Source organism: Mugil cephalus, chromosome 22 (genome assembly GCF_022458985.1).
Source record: "Mugil cephalus isolate CIBA_MC_2020 chromosome 22, CIBA_Mcephalus_1.1, whole genome shotgun sequence".
Lineage (NCBI taxonomy): Eukaryota > Metazoa > Chordata > Actinopteri > Mugiliformes > Mugilidae > Mugil > Mugil cephalus.
This window is the reverse complement of record NC_061791.1, coordinates 14,258,082-14,276,546: the sequence shown is the minus strand read 5'-3', so window position 1 is coordinate 14,276,546 and position 18,465 is coordinate 14,258,082. Positions and strand designations below refer to the sequence as shown.

The following is an 18,465-nucleotide window of genomic DNA, read 5'->3' as shown; positions in this document are numbered from 1 at the left end:
TTGCGCCTTGTTTATGTTCCAACGACTTCCTGCATTTCTCTGTCATTTCTCAGGCTTGGAATAGCCCGGCCCGGCGGATGGACATATCATGATATATTTGTCTTGCACGGCGTATTCGTGCAGGGACAGCAGCGCGCGCCGAAGGGAGAGCCACTTCCTAATAAGAGGAGAGCGCTGCGGTGTAATTGTAATGTTGGCTTTCAGTCACTAGAGGGTGGTTAAGCCTGAGCAATGTGAGCAAGAGTCGACGGCAGGGACACTCTGCGTGACAGGAGGTAAGATTAATGACTTGTTTGACTAAATTATCTAGAAATGTTCCTGGAATTCGAGCTGAATGGGAAATGCATATGCAGTTACACGGGCATGTGAAGAAATTTCATGTTTTAATGTAATAACGAGAAATTGTTTGACATATTTTTGCAGTTTTCTCTAGAACACTTCCCAGTTCAAGTGCCGCGGTTTATAGACAACAGGCGGCTTGTTTGTGCTCGCGAATACTGCCTGGTTTAGGTTGGTGTTCAAAAAAAAAACAAGAAAAAAGGCCCCATAGCGCAGGACTGTGGGGTGAAGACCCATCCGTGTCGCCCCAGCGGGGTGTCATTTGGCCAGGCTCTTAAGCTCCAGGCCCCAGGGGTCTGAGACGAGCTGCCAAATCCTGAGAAGGTAGCAACACCACAAGCTTCTCAAAGCAGTTCCAGGCAAAGAGTAATACACTCACACTCACACATATACGTCCAGTGTGTGCGTGCCTGCGTGCTCAACACAAAGGACTCATTGCGAAGCTATTTTTAAGTCCAATATCTGAGAAATCAGGAAACAAACCGTAACATTTTATGTGCAATTTCATTTTCCCGTCAGGATTCTGGAACACGGCGTTGCTCCCTGACATTTTTAATGGACGATAAAAGTTGCACGCCACCATAAAAACCTTGGGAAGTGGCCGAGAGGTCAAAGCCAGTTTCTGTGCTTCGAGAAAAGAGAGGAAATTGACAATGAGAGCATCAAATTGAGCATTAAAAGTGGCGCTGGTACAACGGCCCGGGCTTCCTGATTCCCATCCCTCCCACTCAAACGCGCGGCAACATGCATCAAATTATGCGAAGAAAGGGAGAGGCCTTCACATGATCTTGATTGAGAGCAGCTTTAAACAAATTAGGGCGAAAGACCAACAATAACTTTGGAAGGATTCCCAAACAAACCTAAATATATGGCGTGTTAGCCGGACGGCTTCGTTGTTTCCGGTAGAGACGCGAGGCTGTGGTCGGGATTTTGGAAATGCTGGGATCATGAGTTCACAGCGCTCACAAGCTCTACCGCAAGCCCAAGCCCCCAAAAACAAATAAATCAATTAAATAATAACAATAAAAAATAACAATTCATTTAGCCCTTCAGTCGGAATTTATAGTATCCCGTCGCATCTGACTTTTTTGGAGAACAGTAAAACCGGACCTGTAAAATGACCCATTATTCCTAAACTTTCAGTGTCATTTTGAGTGAAATTATGCTCACAAAACACAAATTGCATTCTCTTTATTACTTGGCATACAAGTATAAGCCGAAACAGTACAGACCAACGGCTCTGGTCGACGGGAAATAGTAAAGGGAATCTGGAACATATTGTGAAGACATGATGGTTCATTACATTTCAGTGTCACTAGCAAGTGGTGGACAAAATATTAGATTTCTATGACTGATGCATTAACTTGTAAGCAGCATTTAAACAATGTGCCTGATTGAGGTAGAGCTCATACATATATGACTCATTTCATTAAAGGCCTAATCTGCTCTGTAGTATCAGTTGTCAGGTAAACGTAGCGTAATAAAAGGTACAGTATTCCCCAATAAAATAGGTTGGTGACAAAGTTTACACTAAATTATGTTAAAATGCTCCAGTAAAATAATAAAAGGATTTAAAACATGATCGTAAAAAAAAAAATTCTGATAGATCAAGGTCCAAAACTTCTTACAAAACACAAAGAGTTAACAGTCGGATCAGACTGGCCACCTGTCCAGCTGGGACAGGCTCCAGCCCCCCGGTGACCCTGCAGAGGACAGGCGGGTTACAGAAAATGAATGAATAGTCAGATCTGGAAGTTGCAGTTCAGGGAAAACATCTAAGATTGGCGCTAAATAAAACAGCGCTTCTGTTATATATTTTTATCTGGACCGAACTAAACTGAATTGATAAAAAAAAAAGAAAAAAAGATGAAGAAGTGAGAGCAGCCACACATGCGTAGAAATGCAACGACAGACAGAACGTTCCCTAAGCTACCTAGCTGCTAAACAGTAAAAAGAGGAGAATGCATTTGGACTGACATCCCACTTATTGCTCTTGACATTCGAGCGTCGCCCAGGCGCATATGTGCAGTAAAAGCCGCACCTAGGGGAGGTTGTGCACATGTGTGTGTGTCCGCGCTTGTGTGTTCTGATGAGCTAAGCGCAGCTGAGGACAGACAGTGAATGAATAATAAAGTGTGTCAAACCTGACCTATGCGGTCACTCTATTTAGACTTTTCCCGTGTTTGACCGCCCAGCCTCCTCTCCCGTAGCACACACGCACAGAGACAAAGCCTCTTGTGTGAGCTAACTTTAGAGTAAGGAGGCGCCAGCGAGCGCCTTTGTTTTTCCAGCTTTACCATACGGCAACTGTTGAACTGTGAAAGTGAGTTGGACAGGGATCAACCATATAATAAAGTTTTGACAGCCTCTGAAGCGCGTCCGCCTTGCCCCCGCGCTTTAGCTGATTGCCCCTGAGCCCTTTTTCTCCTCTTGCATGGGCATGCTGTGGCATTTACAAGGTACAGTGGGCAGCAAAACACACATTAGAAACAAGTACGCATACATGGATGGTTAGCGAAAGAGAGAGGTACAGTGACTGAGGCACTGGGTGAATCATTTTATAAGGTTGACTGAAACGGTTACGCAGTAGTAGCCCATGTAAAATGTTTGGTGAAGTATGATCTGTAGATCTGTAAAGTACATACATAAGAGCCCTAAATAGAGATAATGAACTGAACACTGGCATAAAAATCCCCTTTAGTCCTCACCACGGGGGAAGGCTATTGTTACTGGGGTCCAAGTATTCACACTTCAAACTCAAAACATCATATAACAGTCATCACGGTTAAAACATAACCAAACCAAACAAAAATAATCTGAGACAAAATTGAAATCCATCTCTTAAATTGTTGAAACAAAAAAATATTTCATTCTAGACACTCAAATAGACCAACTAACTAAAACTACCTTTCTCTGTAACACGATTCCTAATTCAAACAGTAGTGCATAACATGACTAGCATAATAATGACTTCTTATTTTGAAGGTGCTGTTGTTGGTTTCAAATAACATCCACAACAGCTTAATGCTTCTGGATCTTACAAATATATGTGGCGGGCACTAAATTAAGTCGTTACACAAGCTACTGTCGCGAATGTAAATCTGGACTTTTGCTATTGATTTGAATGTTGAGTGACATTTTGCTGGTAGCTCAATTAAACAAATCTACATTTCAGTTTTAAAAATAGGTGCTATCAACACGACAGCCTGTTTACTCCTCAGATTCAGATTCTTTTTTTTTTTTTTTTTTTCATGTACGAGTCGAAGTAACTATTTGCTAATATCAATGTTAAGTTACTAGCTGAAACGTGTTTTTATCTTGACTAAATGTACATAAATGAACTAATTTGAAATTTCTGATCAGGCACACTCTGGTTTGCCGTATGTTGAATGACGTTAGGGGGCGGGGCAATTCGACGTGCGCTGAACATGCACGCGAAGGACAGGTAGGAGCAGGGCCTGATTGCTAGTTGCTACTTTTGAACAGGGTTTTGAAACGGCGATGCTACTAGAGGGGTGAGTCTTCAAAAGATTAATCTAATTTTTAATATTTAGGTAATTAAGCCGAAGCTGTCCTCGATTTAGCGTTTCATAAATGAGACAAAAAATGTTGCGTGTAGACTAGAACAACTGTCATTACGGTAGCTGATCGCGGTATTGATTATTTTACAGACATAACAGTTTAAATATGTTAAAATAAGAATAAATATGTCAAAACAAATGAAACAGTTTTTGCCGTTTCTTGTGTTCAACTCGATAACATTTAACTAATATTATTATTGTTATTTCCGAGCTATCTCTTCGGAGGTTAGCCTAACGGTACACAGGTAAGCTAGGTGTTGGTGCACGACGTCAGGATAGCTGCTAACACTTTTTGCCGGGTGTGTGGCGCAGGGCAAGTAACATGCGTTGAAACGGTGGATGAGAGCTGAGAGAATCAACCAAACTGTAACGCTGTATGCTGTAAATCCTAAATCGAGTTAACTGAAAGAAGCTACAAAATAAATAAATGAAAATAACATAAGACATATTCGTGAAACAGCTGTAATAAATAAATATAATATAATATAATATAATATAATATAATATAATAAATGTAACTTGGGAACTGGTCTTTAGGTCACGAGGTCATTTTACGCAGAGTACCCGCTGTTTAAGCGGTAGGCCTAATGCTAGCCTTAGGTCACGAGAAAACCACTGCTAGGCAACCGTCAGCAGCTGCGTTTCCATTACATTTTTTCGCAAAATAAAAGATATTTCTGAAATTTTGATAACGTACAATTGCGGTTTGTACATTTTTCCACTGAAAGGTGTTTTGCGAATGAGCTGTGACTCTTGTAAAGTCTCCTCTCGCAATAATTCTCTTAAAATCTCGGCAGGCAAGACTTCACTTTGGGGGAATGGACTTCAAATGAACTGGTCACATGACCTCATGCGTCATCTCCAGCGACGCTGGTTACGGGAAGTTGCGGAAAAAGTGTTTCCATTGCACTTTTGCGGCAAACCGTTACATCGTCTCTAAAAAAACACCTCAGGAGAGCATTAAAATATTTTAACAATATTTGAGAGTTTTTTTTTGATATGTAGGCGCTTCCAGTTTTTTATTGCGATATTTCGGTTTTTTGCATTTCTCTGGAGCAAGTGCCCATGAGCTAGCGAGACAAACGATTTAGCAAGTTAGCAGCTATGTCTAGTGTCACATAGCATAGGCATAAGACAATAATGAAGCCGCTGAGAGTATGAACACTTTCATTCGGCATATTGTTGAAATACAACCTTCCTTTTTGGAAAACGTCAGCAAGCATGACACAATGTGAGCTCCAGAAGGTATTAAAAAATGTCCACTTGAGAGTTTGGAAATAGTCAAGAGGGGGGCATTTTTTATTATGACGCATGTTATTATAGGCAGCTAAAGGCCTTTGGAATAGCTGGCTAGTAGGTAGCAACCTGTCAACGTAGCTAGCAGAAACTTGGCCTGAGCGGCACTGTTAAACGGATAATAAAGCTTTGTGTGGAGTTGACATGCATAACAACTTCAGATACATTAAAAGTTATTCCTCTTGACAGTCTACAGCTGCATCTCGCTTCAGGGCACAGCCCGCCCACTATGTTTTCAGTCCGCTTTGCAGAATTAGGTCTGAGCAACGCGGCTGTGCGACTGTATCTTAATAACCAGGAAGTCTTCACTGTTTACTCCTAATCCTTGGGATGCATCACGACGAAAACTTGCTCTACGCGGTTTACCTCTTGCCATCACGTGTGTTAAAAGTTGTTTTAGCGTTTCGGGGCGGACTGCGCCGCGTCCTCCCCTCGGCGCCTCGGCTTTGTGCAATTTTCCCACATCTTGACGTGTTTTTCCTGTGTGTGTGTGTGTGTGTGTGTGTGTGTGTCTCCGTGTACGTGTGCATGCATGTGTGTGTAATGCGAAGTGAAGTGAGGAGAGAGAGTGGGGAACGAGGTGGAGTGGCGAGAGGGAGACAGAGAAGTGACACAAATCAATGTGAGCACCCAAAGCACCATCACCAGCAGCGGCAGAGTCCCCCGACCTCCATCACCCCTCTGCCTTCCCTGGGAGAGACCAGCAGACACAGAGTCACAGGAATGACAGACTCCTCAACAATGCATCATCCGGTAAGTCATTACAGAGACAGAAATACCTCCCACCGTACACAAGTTGCGGAAGCGATGGCAACAAGGATGTGTTGGCAGTGTGACTTCGCTCTCCAAGGCACAGAGCACACAGAGCAGGGCAGACAGCCGTGGCTGAGTGTCTTTTTCTGCTTTTTGCCGTGCACCATCTCCCCTCCGCTGTCTCTGTCAACCGCTGCTGCAGCTGGTGCACAGGCAAAAAATAAAATTCCCGAGTAGGGCAGCGCGAGAGCAAAGCGCTGCCGGTCCTGCCTCCATTCATATATTTTAAAGCCTGTTGGGGATTACGGATTGGATTGAGAGGGGCTTTTTTTCCTCCAATCACCACCTCTGCCTCTCGAAAGGCAGGGGGAGAGATGGTGGATGGGCTGAGGTGAGACGGGGGGAAAGACAGTGTTATTACAGATGTAGTCCTCTGTGAGACATGACACGAATACTTTAATATTTATGTGGAGATTTATCTCCTGCCTGTGGCATGCGTGCTCGAGTGCTGCTCTGCCTCTGCGCCTGGTTTCCATTAGACGGTGTATGAAAAACTTTCCTAAGGACTCCATTAGTGGTTTTGTGGGTATTGGAGAATTATGCAAAGAACGAACTACAGTGGAGTTAAAGATGCATAGACAGATAACATTATATATTATTGCCATATTTTTATTCTCTCCTCCCATGGAGGCCATGGTTTCCCATTCTTTCTGCTATGAAACTGTTGGGTTAGGGTGAAGGGTCGGTTGGTTTTTCTGTCATCTTTGCCTAAAGTTTCTTTCCAGTTCATAAATAAGTTTGTGAATCTGGTTTTCATTTGTACAATAGTTGCTTAAACTGCACTAGTCTTACAAAATGCTTTTTTACAGGACCCTTGCTGACCTTCTTGCTTGTAATACTTTCATCCTTAAGTTTCCTTGTTGTAACTTCAATAAAACTGGAGCTTAACAGTAGCACGCGTATTCACTACACACTGACCGAGAGTCTCATTTAACAGGTCCGCAGATCACGTATTGCGGACAGTGTTTCCAGTGAACTAATAGGTGAATAATAAAATCTTCAGACTGGGTTGTGAGCTCACGCGCTGGGAAAAAGATCATCTCAGATTTCTCTGCATTTGGCAGTATTCTGAAGACTTTAAGCCTGGTCTCTGTGTTAACATTCATTCAAGGCCTTTTACATCAGCAGCCGGTTTGCCGGAGCCTGCGAATTCTGTGTGACCACCTCCAGTGGTCAGGAGAAATATATTAGAGCCCAGAGTAGGAAAAGTTTACGATGCTCCAAATTTCAGAGGAAGCTCTAAAGTCTGAAGGCTGCAACAAGCCAAGGTGGCGTTTAGTGTTGTCGGGCCGTGGGTGAATGCCTGGTGGCTCTGGGTTTTTGTGCCGTGTCCTGCACCATTGTTACTAATCCGGTCCGGAGTCACGGTCTGCCTCCATCGCTTCTTCTTCTGCTGCTTTGATGTTGCAAGAAAGGAATCAATCGGCAGCGCTTGTTTGTCACTTCGGTCGGGCTGCGTGATTATTTCTCTGCTACGTTTTGGCAAATTCATGGAGTTGAAATGTGCCTGTGTGACTTGTTCATACTTGACATTTGTTCTTTGTTGTGTCCTGGTCATTGTCTCTCAAACTGTGAAATGTGTTTCCTCTGTGTGGTTATTCTAGCATCGTAGCTGTGGGGATAGTCAGTCTATCAGCTCTGGATAATTTTTGGATATCATTTATATTTAATTACGCGTAAAAACGAATTAAAAACAGGCTGTGTTCCTCCAGTAAACGCAGTAAATCCAGTAAACGCGTGTCCAGAATGCTCAAAGGTTACATTTCCTTCCCACATGTTCCTAAAACACGGCCTTATAATGAGCGTCTAGTCCAGCTCACACTCCTTCGTCTCCCTTTCCCTGCTAACAAGCCTTACAGGCCCCAGCATCCTGCCAGCCAATGCCTGGCTTTATGGCTTGAGTGCCAAGCGTGTGTGTGTGTGTCTGTGTGTGTGTGCGACCGTAAGTTCAGGAGCTTCCTTGAGCTTTGTGTCTTGTTCATTAAGAGTTTAGAGACAAACTTTCGTCCCCTTGCTCATTGATGATTTAAGGAATCAGAGGAGACCGCGGCCGTAAAAAGTCGAAGCTGTTAAATTCGCGAGAGACTCCGCCGTAAAACTGTGTCCTGTTAGTTCAGGGACTTTGCTTCTCCGTGATTGATCTCTGGTGGTTTTTCAGAACTAAAGCAAACGGCGGAACCGTTCCTTTTATTGAACGGTATTGTCTTAGACCATTAGTATCGACTGAACCAACCTCCCGAACCCCGCCGGGGTAAACTCACATTTTACTCCATCAGAGGGACCTAATTTCATCCTTTGAAACGCGTGATGGACGGGGCAGATGAAGTAACTCATATAATTGACTGCGACACAGCTGCGGGTTCCGTAACAACGCCATTCTTTTCTGTTCTCAAAGTCTTCCGCACCATCTGCGCCCCGTTTTATTTGAAAACCGGTGGCAGCCATTCGCTGAGTGATACACTATCTGCAACTGAATGCGAAGTGCGCCTGCTATTTACAGTCGCGCAGCATCGGTTTCTGCCGCCTCTCGTTTGTTATTGTGGGAGCCTGGATACCGTTATCGGCTCTCAGCATCAGGGATTGGTTTCCGCTCCGTTTTAGAATGTGATGAAAACACAAGCGCGCAACTGGACGCGGAGACGCACACAAAGGAGCGCGGGGTTTGTTGGGTGCATTGTCGCGCGGGAGTGTGTGTGCGCGCGCTGCAGCGATTGTGCGCACGTCCCGGGGCCCACGGAGCGAGACACATTGTTAGACGCAGGTAAAAGTCAGACGGAGAGAGACATCTGTCAGTCTCTGAATGGTGTTTTCACAATGCGACTGATGAGGTGCACTCTCCCTCGCTCTGAGGCTTTCACACGCACACACATAAATAAAATACAGTATATATATATATATATATACATGCGTGCACACACCAAATCTGGGCAAGGCTCAGGTGAGTAAGCTGCATGTTTGAGTGTCAGTGTTTTAATGGGGTGTTGATCTCATGCAAGACAGGAAACCGTAAACAAATCCCCAACATGCGGCGGCTCGCCGGAGCGCGGCCCTCCTCTCCCCCTATCAAAGTACGCCTGCGTGACGTATGGAGTAATGACAAATAACGGCTCCGGGTGGAAATTGGAACGGTGCCCCCCCCGCCCTTTAGTACGGCTCGAATTTAGTGTGTTTATAGAAGCGGCGGAAAATACGTCCGTGAACACTACACTACGCTGGAATGTACAGTAAGTACGGGAATAAATGTCCACGCTGGACATTGCAGGTCACGTTGTCTTCCAGTCTCGAGGCAAATTGTAATAAAAAAAAAAAAAAAAGCTGAAATGGTTAGACATGATAGCGGCATCTAAATATCACGTGGCGATTGCCGTGTAAACAAAATGAATTCAACGGTGCTCGGATGATATGTATGACTACTGTTATTCTTTTGTCTGTCACTGAAGGGGAGAAGTGGCTCAGTAGGTAACCAGAAGATTTGGCCGTTCGATCCCGGTTACATGAAGCGCGTGCTGTAGTGTCCTCTCCTGTATATGAGTTGGTATCGAGGCCTTGAGAGGCCATGCATTCATACATATTATTTCCTCGGTTTTCCATGGTAACGGGTTAATTTAAAGGATTTCAAGGATTTTTATTTGTCATACAGAAGCATGAGCTGGAACGAAATTATGCACTCAGGTCCCGGGTTATTACCCAGTAACTATAATATACTGCAACTATAATACAGACACGAGTAAACAATATGTAATACTAATAGCTGTGTCTTAAAAAGCAGCATAATTTCCTCTGTTTTCTCGAAATCTCGAGGTATTTATCTCGTTATCTCCGGAAAAAAAACGGAGCTTTGTTTTCTTGAGATCTCCAGAAACTTTAGCGTTATCTAGCAAACATTAAAGCACAAAACAAACAAACAAACCTTAAAATTGACCTATTACGTCTTCAACGTTTTCCAGGCCAGCAGTTCCCTCATGGGAGCGAGCTGCACTGTTAGCTTCTCTTCTGCTAACATTGCAGCTTCTGGGATTTTACCTGGGAACCAAATAGGCTCTCAGAACCTGACAGTCAGCGTGTAATATGCAGCCTCGTGATTGGCTCAGCAGAGATAGGGGCGGGGCCTCTATATAAAAATATATAAAAATGTCCAATCAACCAAAGATTTTCTGACCCACCTGCAGTACCGCCCCCTGTTCAAGACCTATGACCTATTATATTAGACTATTGTTATTTTTATTCCTACATTATAGTGTAGTATAGTAAAGAGCATTTATCAGTCACGCATGACGGAATCTCTCGAATTAAATAACTTGAGAAAACTTCAAGAAAACAAAACTCTTTTTTCTGAGAGATAAATAACTCAAGATCTCGAAAACAGAGGAAATGAACTCATTATTACGAGAAAACTGAAGTAATCATGTGAACGCATGACCTACCAGGGCTCTCGTAGGTTAGGTTAGATAGGTTAGTTTTTATTTTTCCGATCATTTGCAGTATATAAGTACAATGGTTCTCCGAATTGGTTTCTTATACAAAAAAACTATCATTAAGAAAATAAGAGGAAATATCTCCAACACAAACAACGTCCATTAACCATACTTCATTTTCCTTTTACCATTCATTCATTCTTTCTGATTTCTTTTTGTTTCAATTGTAGATAAGGTGTGTAGACTGGAGTCAGAGCGTACTTTGTCTGCTCTTTCAAAACAAATATGCAGTAATTACCTGAACCCTGTTGCTTTGTTCCTCATCCCTTTTCAAGAAGTGAAACAATAAATTATGTATAAATACATACATGCATAAATACAAGACCAATTACCACTGCATGAAGCAATTTGATTGGCGTAAAGAGTTCTGAACGGAGCAACTCCACACTGGAAGTTTTTGGGCCTAATAATCCTTTTAGGTGTCCACAGATGTGTTGTTTCCACGTTGGAACCGCACTGGTTGTCCTCTCCATTCACAGGTTACCATCAAAACATAGTGTGAGTTGTATTTAGAAACGCGCTTTATTTAGTCCCATGTTTACTGGCTGACACTCTCCGTCTCTTCCCCCTCTTCTTGAAAGTGACATTTTTGTCATTCACTGACAAGTTTGTGGAAACACCCGACGCAGCAAATAGAAGGCAACATCCATTTTATTTAAAATACCAGAAATGTCTGAGTTTTATTCTGATTTAGCTAATGAACCGCGTCATAAAAGCTTTAGTGAATAAGTCGGTGCATTGAATCTCCTTGTCTTTGTCTCCCTTTAGTTTGTGTCCTTGTTTAATTCTGCTCTCTGTGCCTCTCTGTAGGCTTTGGATCAGACAGAGGAGTGCGCTGCCAAGATAGATGAATTATTAGAGTAATGGGCTTAAGTGGCTTGTCCTAACATCATCTCAGACTCACTCCAGCACATTATCATACAAAGGCTTTAAACCCAGAACAAAAAAAAAAAATAAATCCGGAGGAAAACCACAATAGCCCACCTCCCCAACCCTTTTTTAAGTTTAGAATAAAAATTCATCAGAAGGAACCGCTAGCTGTTCCCCTCTCTCTCTCTCGTTATCATCTCCTCTCCCTCACCTCCTCCCGCGTCTCCTCTGTTTTGTTAGCGCGGAATGATCCATTGTTATTAAATTGGGAGATGTGCTGTGTGTGCTTTCATTCCCCGTGGAGGCTTTTAGTAAGTGAGCTATTACAATATTTGACTTTAAAAGATTGCAGATCTCCATTAAAAATCGGGGCCGACGCTCGGACAGCTGATCTGCTGTGTTTGTTCCGAGATGAAAGGATGCCGGCTGGAACAAATAGCGGAAGGAGAGAAGGAGAGAAAGAGAGAGGAGTCAAGAGACTTCTGTGTAAAGTGTCACACTCCATGAGCTAAGGATGAGCTTTGGACTGGATGGCACTTGTGGATTGTGTGTGTGTGTGTGCGTTTGTGTGTGCTGGTTAAGATTCCTGACTGTTCCACGACAACTCTGTGATGCAAGACACCAGAAAAGCAATTATATTTCATTTCATCTTTCAGTTGTGGCCTTGGAGCGTCAATTACCATTTAATCTTACACATTGTCTTGACATGATTATAACCAACATTTGTAATGTTCTGCAGCCTAAACAAAGAGGAAACCCTGCAGGCTTATTGATGAAAACGAGGATTTTGATTGACTTCTCAGTCACGTGCCGAGTTCTCTGCATCACATTTAACGTGACTATCTCCAGTCAGCCGAGCCGGCACAATGGGTCCCACGACTTCCTGATGAAAGCATTGTGATATTACACAAACCGGGCGTTTTTGGACACATTCCAAGAAAAAAAAATGCTGTGCAGTAAGTAAAGTTTCTGCCGATGTGTTCTCATAAACAGAAGACTGTTTCAGATACGTGGGCCAAATGCAAGCTCACATGTGAGAGGGCTTCTATATTTATTTATGTTTAATTACGATGGTGGAGCTTGTGCACCCATTTCCCCCATTTCCACGCCGTCTGAAGTTCATGAAACGGAATATGTGTGTGTAAAAGTTGGACTACAAGAGCTTCCGTGTGGATTTTAGTCTGTGTGGTGCAGCACTAGTTAGTGGTTAAAAGACACTTAAAAAAAAAAACTAAACAGACTTTCCTCTCAGTAAAAGTCAAACAAACGGTGTGACCATGTCTGTCTAGTTCTCAGCTAAAGCTAAATGCTTATTTATATTTAATGTGGCATCATCACTATAGAAAACATAAAAAATAACGATATGGCAATATGTCGCGATACTTTTTCTTCTGATACAATATCAATTTTGAATGTCTTAATTCAAAAAACAAACAAAAAAATCAAATTGCAATCATAACTCAAAGTTGACGTTTGGAGACAGGAACTAATGAGCTGGATGTAGAGTACCCAGTTTGCAAACTGTGCTTCGCTCCATTGTATATTGTTTGTTTGGCTCAGTTTGTCCAGTGAATTATCACTGTCATCTGATGTACAAACATACAACTTGTATTTTTAGCTGCATTTCGAAATTTCCTCAGTGAATTATGTAGAACATAACAATATATTATATGATATATATATATATCATAATGTATCGTATGTTGACTCAAGTGTCATGACACATATCGTGGCTCAAGTATCGTATCGCGACTCAAGTATCGTGATACGCATCATATCGTGACTCATGTATCGTATCGTTAAGTCCAATACCCACCCCTACTATGAACCACTGATGAAAGTGTTACACTCTTTGCATATTTGTATTTTCTGGTATGCGTTCTCTTTTTTGCATTTCTCACACAGGCCGGAAGTAAATAAAATGTTCAGCATGTCAATCAAAGGTCCACGCGAGCCTTTGCCCTGTGTCTTTGCTACGGCCATCATCTTCCTAAACCTTCATTTTTCAAGTTGTGTTGATGAGCGTTATCACAACGTCACGTATGCTAGTTTCTGTTTAGTAAATAAAACCACTTGTAACCATCGTACATTTTTACACAACTATAATGGGTCACAATTGAGCCTACATGAGTAATACTGTGTGTTTAGCTCGCCTTGACAACAACAGTCAATGTCCCATAAATAAATCCATTGTTAAGTGAATGAATTGTTTACTTGGCGTGACAAACTATTCACAGGCTTATCCTGTCCGTAGCGTGGAACACTATTGTAAAACTTCCACTTTGGACGTTGGACTTTCCAGAGGATGGTCGTCAATCATCCAAACCTACAATTTAATGTGATTTTGAGACACATTTCAAATGTTCTCCATCACTCAGCCATGCTGCCTCATTGTTTCTCATTAGTTTGTCTAATCAGGCAGATAGTTTACGGTCAGTTTACATTCCAGTTTGAATCCTTGATTTACTCACGCTATAACATATTCATTCAGTGGGTCAAGCAGCTCTCACCCCTTTTAGAAATAAGAAAAGATCCCCTCCAAAAAAAAACCCCAAAAAACAACAAAATAACAAAACAAGAACTGACAAAAAGAAGAACACCCCTCGAGGCTTTCCTAATGAACCGAAGTCCAAGTCGGACAGAGGCCGCCTATTTCCAAACTTTTCTCCCCCCCACCACCCGTTCCTTTGTGCATCAAACTCTTCAAAAAAACATAACAAGCTTCTTTCATGGATCAAACGAGAGCTGCAGTGCTCATTGTGCCAAAGCAGGGTAAAAAAAAAAAAAAAGGAGACGGAGAGAAGGATACCTTATTATTGTTATCAAAGTAAAGCCAGCTCCTCTCCTGCTGTTCTTATGGGACCTCTCTCCCTCTCTGTGCTCATAAACCCAAGGGGAATCTAAACATGACCCGCATACACACCACCACCTCCTCCTCCTCCTCCTCCTCCTCCTCCTCCTCCTCCTCCTCCTGGAACACACACACACGTGGGTCTGTCTTGGTGCGCGTCGTTTCATTTGTGAAATTAGTCCATTCTCTCTGACCCTGTCTTTTCATCAGACGCGTCGGTGCATATTTTAGTCCCTTTCCTGCGCTTGTTTTACTAATTGGTGGCTATACTTTGCCCAACACCGATATCCTTTGATCATCTCAGATCATTACGTTTACCTCATTAATTTGCTCAATGTGATTTTTTTTTTTTCCACCCCCTCCCCTCCCAAAAAAATTTAAGGGTCCATGCAAAATTTGAATTAATAATAGATCATATGAGCTAAGAGGAAGTGTTATTCCCTTGTGATTTCTCTTTCTCCAGTCTTTCTTTTCTGATTATTAGTTGTCTTGTGGCGCGGGGGCCGGCTTGAGGTCAACATTATGGGAAATGCGCTGCGACGAACGGATCGGCATCGGCAAAGTTAAGCGAAGCGTGTGAGGATTGACACATCCTCCGAAACTTGTCAAGCGATTTCTTTTAATCTTAAAGTTCTCAGTGAAATGATGCTGATGCTACTGATGGTGATGATGATGGTGATGATGGTGTGGCCTTACAGAAGCTGGATATAGGGAATAAACAAGAGCACAGACTAATTGATTGAGCATCTCAACCGCCTCATGATGCCCCGACTACTGACTGACATCTCTGTTTAATGACTTCTGGGACTTGCTCTTTGGCCCGTTTTATTTAATTTCCTCCTTTCATTATCAGCCTTGGAAAAAGGTATCATAACAAATTCCGTCTTCTTCTGCTACCCACCCTCGCACGTCTTTGTGGAGACGAAGACACCGAGGTATTTTTCCCCATTCATAAATCTGCGACCCTGCGTCTCTCCTCTTCAATCCCCCTCTGCCTCAAAGGGGCCGTGAAGGCACAGGAGACGCGTATTGACGCGACTAACAACTGCTTTCAGTGTTGCTTCATTTTCATTATTTAGGGAAACGGCCCGAGCGGTGTAGCCAGGTAGTCTGGCAATGAGCCAATTCATTATGAAATCCCAATGTCATCCAACCATTGCAGAGAAAATAAATAGCTATTCATGCAAGTGGAAAGCCTTTCAACCTATCAGACCCATTTTGTTGTAAACAAATTCGAATCACTGGCTCTCAGTGCTCCTCAGACTTTTTCCCCACTTTGACCAAGGGGGGATTTTCAAGCCTCACCGGCCCCAGTCGCCCCAACAAAATCCCAACAAATTACACATTTTTAAATTTATTGAACACAAAGTAATGTTATACTTTACAACAAATCAAAAAATAACACCAAATAACACTAAGTTCAGAAGAAGATAAAAGTGGAGTTGTGCCGTCTCTTGCATCAAAAACCGAAGTAAATTTGTGTCAGGCAACATTTGAAATAAAGCAACACAAAACAACAAAGCAACTCCATTTGTCAAGGTAGGTGAGAAAGTGGAATTTTTCCTGCATTCCTGCAAACCTAAATATCGGAATACAAAACTATCAATGGAAGCGCCTACATTTCCATCACCGGAGATGTCACGGGGTCATGTGATCAGTTCATTTGAAGTCCATCTTCCTCAAGACGAGAATTTACCAGAGTTACAGCTCATCCACAAAACACCTTTCAATGGAAACACGTACAAAGTGTACTTCATTGAAATGTCAGAAATATTGCTTTTATTTTGTGAAAAGCTGTAATGGAAATGCAGCTAGTGAGCCTCGGAAGAGTTCCACACCAATGTCCTGCTGCAAAATTTGTGGGCGTGGAAGTTCCAGGCAGAAAATGAAAAAATGTATCATGTATCCTAATTTCCTCATTCGATCGAGAGTTAAAAACCCAGAGGTATCCTATTAACTATGTAATGAAATGCATCAAACCCTCATATTTACCACTGATAAGCTAAACAAGTAACCAACTAATTGTTGTAGACTTATGGTCCGACTACAGCAAACCAACGTCAGACAACTGGTGGTAATGAAGGCTCGATGGGCGATTCCTCACAACGCTTGTGTCTCGGCCAAAAAGTTTCCCTTGAACACACCGCAAAGTCGTCACCCAGCAGCCGGTTAGCACAGCATCACAATAAGGGCTGTAAAAAGCTAGGGATGTATGAGGGCCTGTCATGAAGAGCTGACTTCTCTCCTGAATCATGCTAACCAGGTGTTCTGCAGTTCATTATGATTGTGAAGATATTTGTGCGTCGAAAAGTTCAGATCAGGTGAGGACGATCTTTTTATTTTTCAGTTTCCATTCTCATGCTCTGGGCACCCACTCCAAGGGGTTTGATTGATGCACCACGAAAAAACTACTAGCTGGGTTTGCAGGGAGGCTTTTCTGTCATTCCGGTAGAAATCATTCCAATTGAAGGTTTCAGGTCAGCATTTTCATTGGGTTTGGGCTTCTAAACCGATTGTACATTTGGCTCCATATAAACCCAGGTACGCCAGACGTTCACTGGCCATCCTCTCAATGTGTCACATCCCTCAGATGTTGGGGAAGCTCTGCTAAGCTAACCGTGTCCATGCTCTCCACTTATTGACCGACCTTATCTCACTTCTGAAAAATGCGCGGAACAAACACACTTCCCGGGAAACACGCGGAGCAGGTGCAAACATCCCCTTTTCACACTGTTTTACCGCGTTCGCTTCAGGGAACGGGAGGAAGGGGAAGCGCTTGTTCAGGCATATACCGAACATCAGAGAGAAACATTGTAATTTATCCAAAGTGTGTGCAAGTCTGCAATCACACTCCACTTACGTTCACAGGCCGCGATTGTTAAGGCTGTCAGCACTTCCTGTATCACACGGTTTCCTGTATTTCATCCCTTATGCGGCGTCAATATCTCCTGCGAAGATACCCTCCCTAACAATAGGCTGTTGTCTGCGCTCCTTTTCTTGACAGCTCCATTGTCAATCCATCCGACGCCGAATTGTGTCGCGCATAAAGGCGCGCATCTCCCTCTCCTTTTCTCTTCGCCTCTCACTCTTGTTCGGAGCAGATTACATCTGAGATGACTCCGTCGGCAGGCGCCGCTCCGGCATTGTGCCGCGCTCCCCTCTTGTTGTCACGTCGAGTCGCGCGCCCTCCTATTATCATATAGATAAGTGAATGTTTGTGTTACGGCAAGACGGGCGTGCTCCGCTCTAATGTAGTGCATTGTGCGCTCTGTTAAAATTGGCCCCTGTTGTCGCCGCCGCCGCCGCCGCCATCATTCAAACATCCCCCTGTTATAGTTGTAAACACAATTGCGGAATTGCGCGGATATTTTTGTGGGACGCGCGCGAAGGAAAGACAATGTGTGTTTTATCAGTTGCTCGTTTTGTTTTTTCTTTTTTTTTTTTTTGGGTGACGTCAACCTGGATATTTTGCTCGTGTTTGTGTACGGAGTGTGTTTTTGTCGCGTAGATAGCAGTGATAAAGGAAAGTGTGTGTATTATTTTAAGTGCTTTATGTGTAAATCTTTACATTTGCAGAATACTTGTTGCCAAGTGTCGTAGCATCAAAAATGTGTGTTTTTATAAAGAGGAGAGAAGCTGTTTGGCAGCGATAGAATAGATTTAAGCAAGAGGAAAATCTCCTTGTGTATGGTGGAGTCGGTTCACTCTAGTCATGTCCAAATCGTGACATTTTGATGTATATCGCTCCGTGCTGGTCCAGGCGTTTTAAAAATGATCGGGGCGGTTTGAGCACATTTGTTTTACAGCTTGTCTGCTCGGTGGAAGTACTTTACAGCGTGTTACCAGCCAAGGTTTCCCATTTAAGTGAGTGTTTAGATGTCGGAGAAGTGTATGAGAAGCAGCGCTGCTAAAAGCTGAGCGCTGCTGTCTGCACGCTGCTCTCCCGACGCGGATCCGCTGGTTAAACCGGATTTAACTCGGTTAACCGGGGCCCGCTCCAGACTGAGGCGGCTCCCACTCTGCCAGCCAGTCTCGCCTCGGTTAAGTTCAGCCAGTTTTAGCAGAACATTATGAACTCAACCAGGAGCTTCAGGGAGGGATGCGATGACTCAGAGATGGAAGGAGACAATCTGTTCCTTGTTCAGCCCCAGGTGTGTGAGTGTGTACGGGCGCTCGCACGCACAGTGTGTGTTTTTTTTTTTTATTTTTTTTTTATATGCAGATTCTCCTTTTGACGCTC

General features: G+C 43.2%; 1 long non-coding RNA gene across 2 annotated transcripts in view; it reads left to right on the top strand.

The window, feature by feature from the left end:
* Positions 1-3,760: 3,760 nt before the first annotated feature.
* Positions 3,761-18,465, top strand: part of LOC124999741 — a 101,442-nt gene continuing 86,737 nt past the window's right edge. For both annotated transcript variants that reach the window (XR_007111219.1, XR_007111220.1), the window contains exons 1-2: positions 3,761-3,854; positions 5,768-5,969. This is a non-coding gene — a long non-coding RNA (uncharacterized LOC124999741). The remainder of the gene's footprint in view (positions 3,855-5,767; positions 5,970-18,465) is intronic.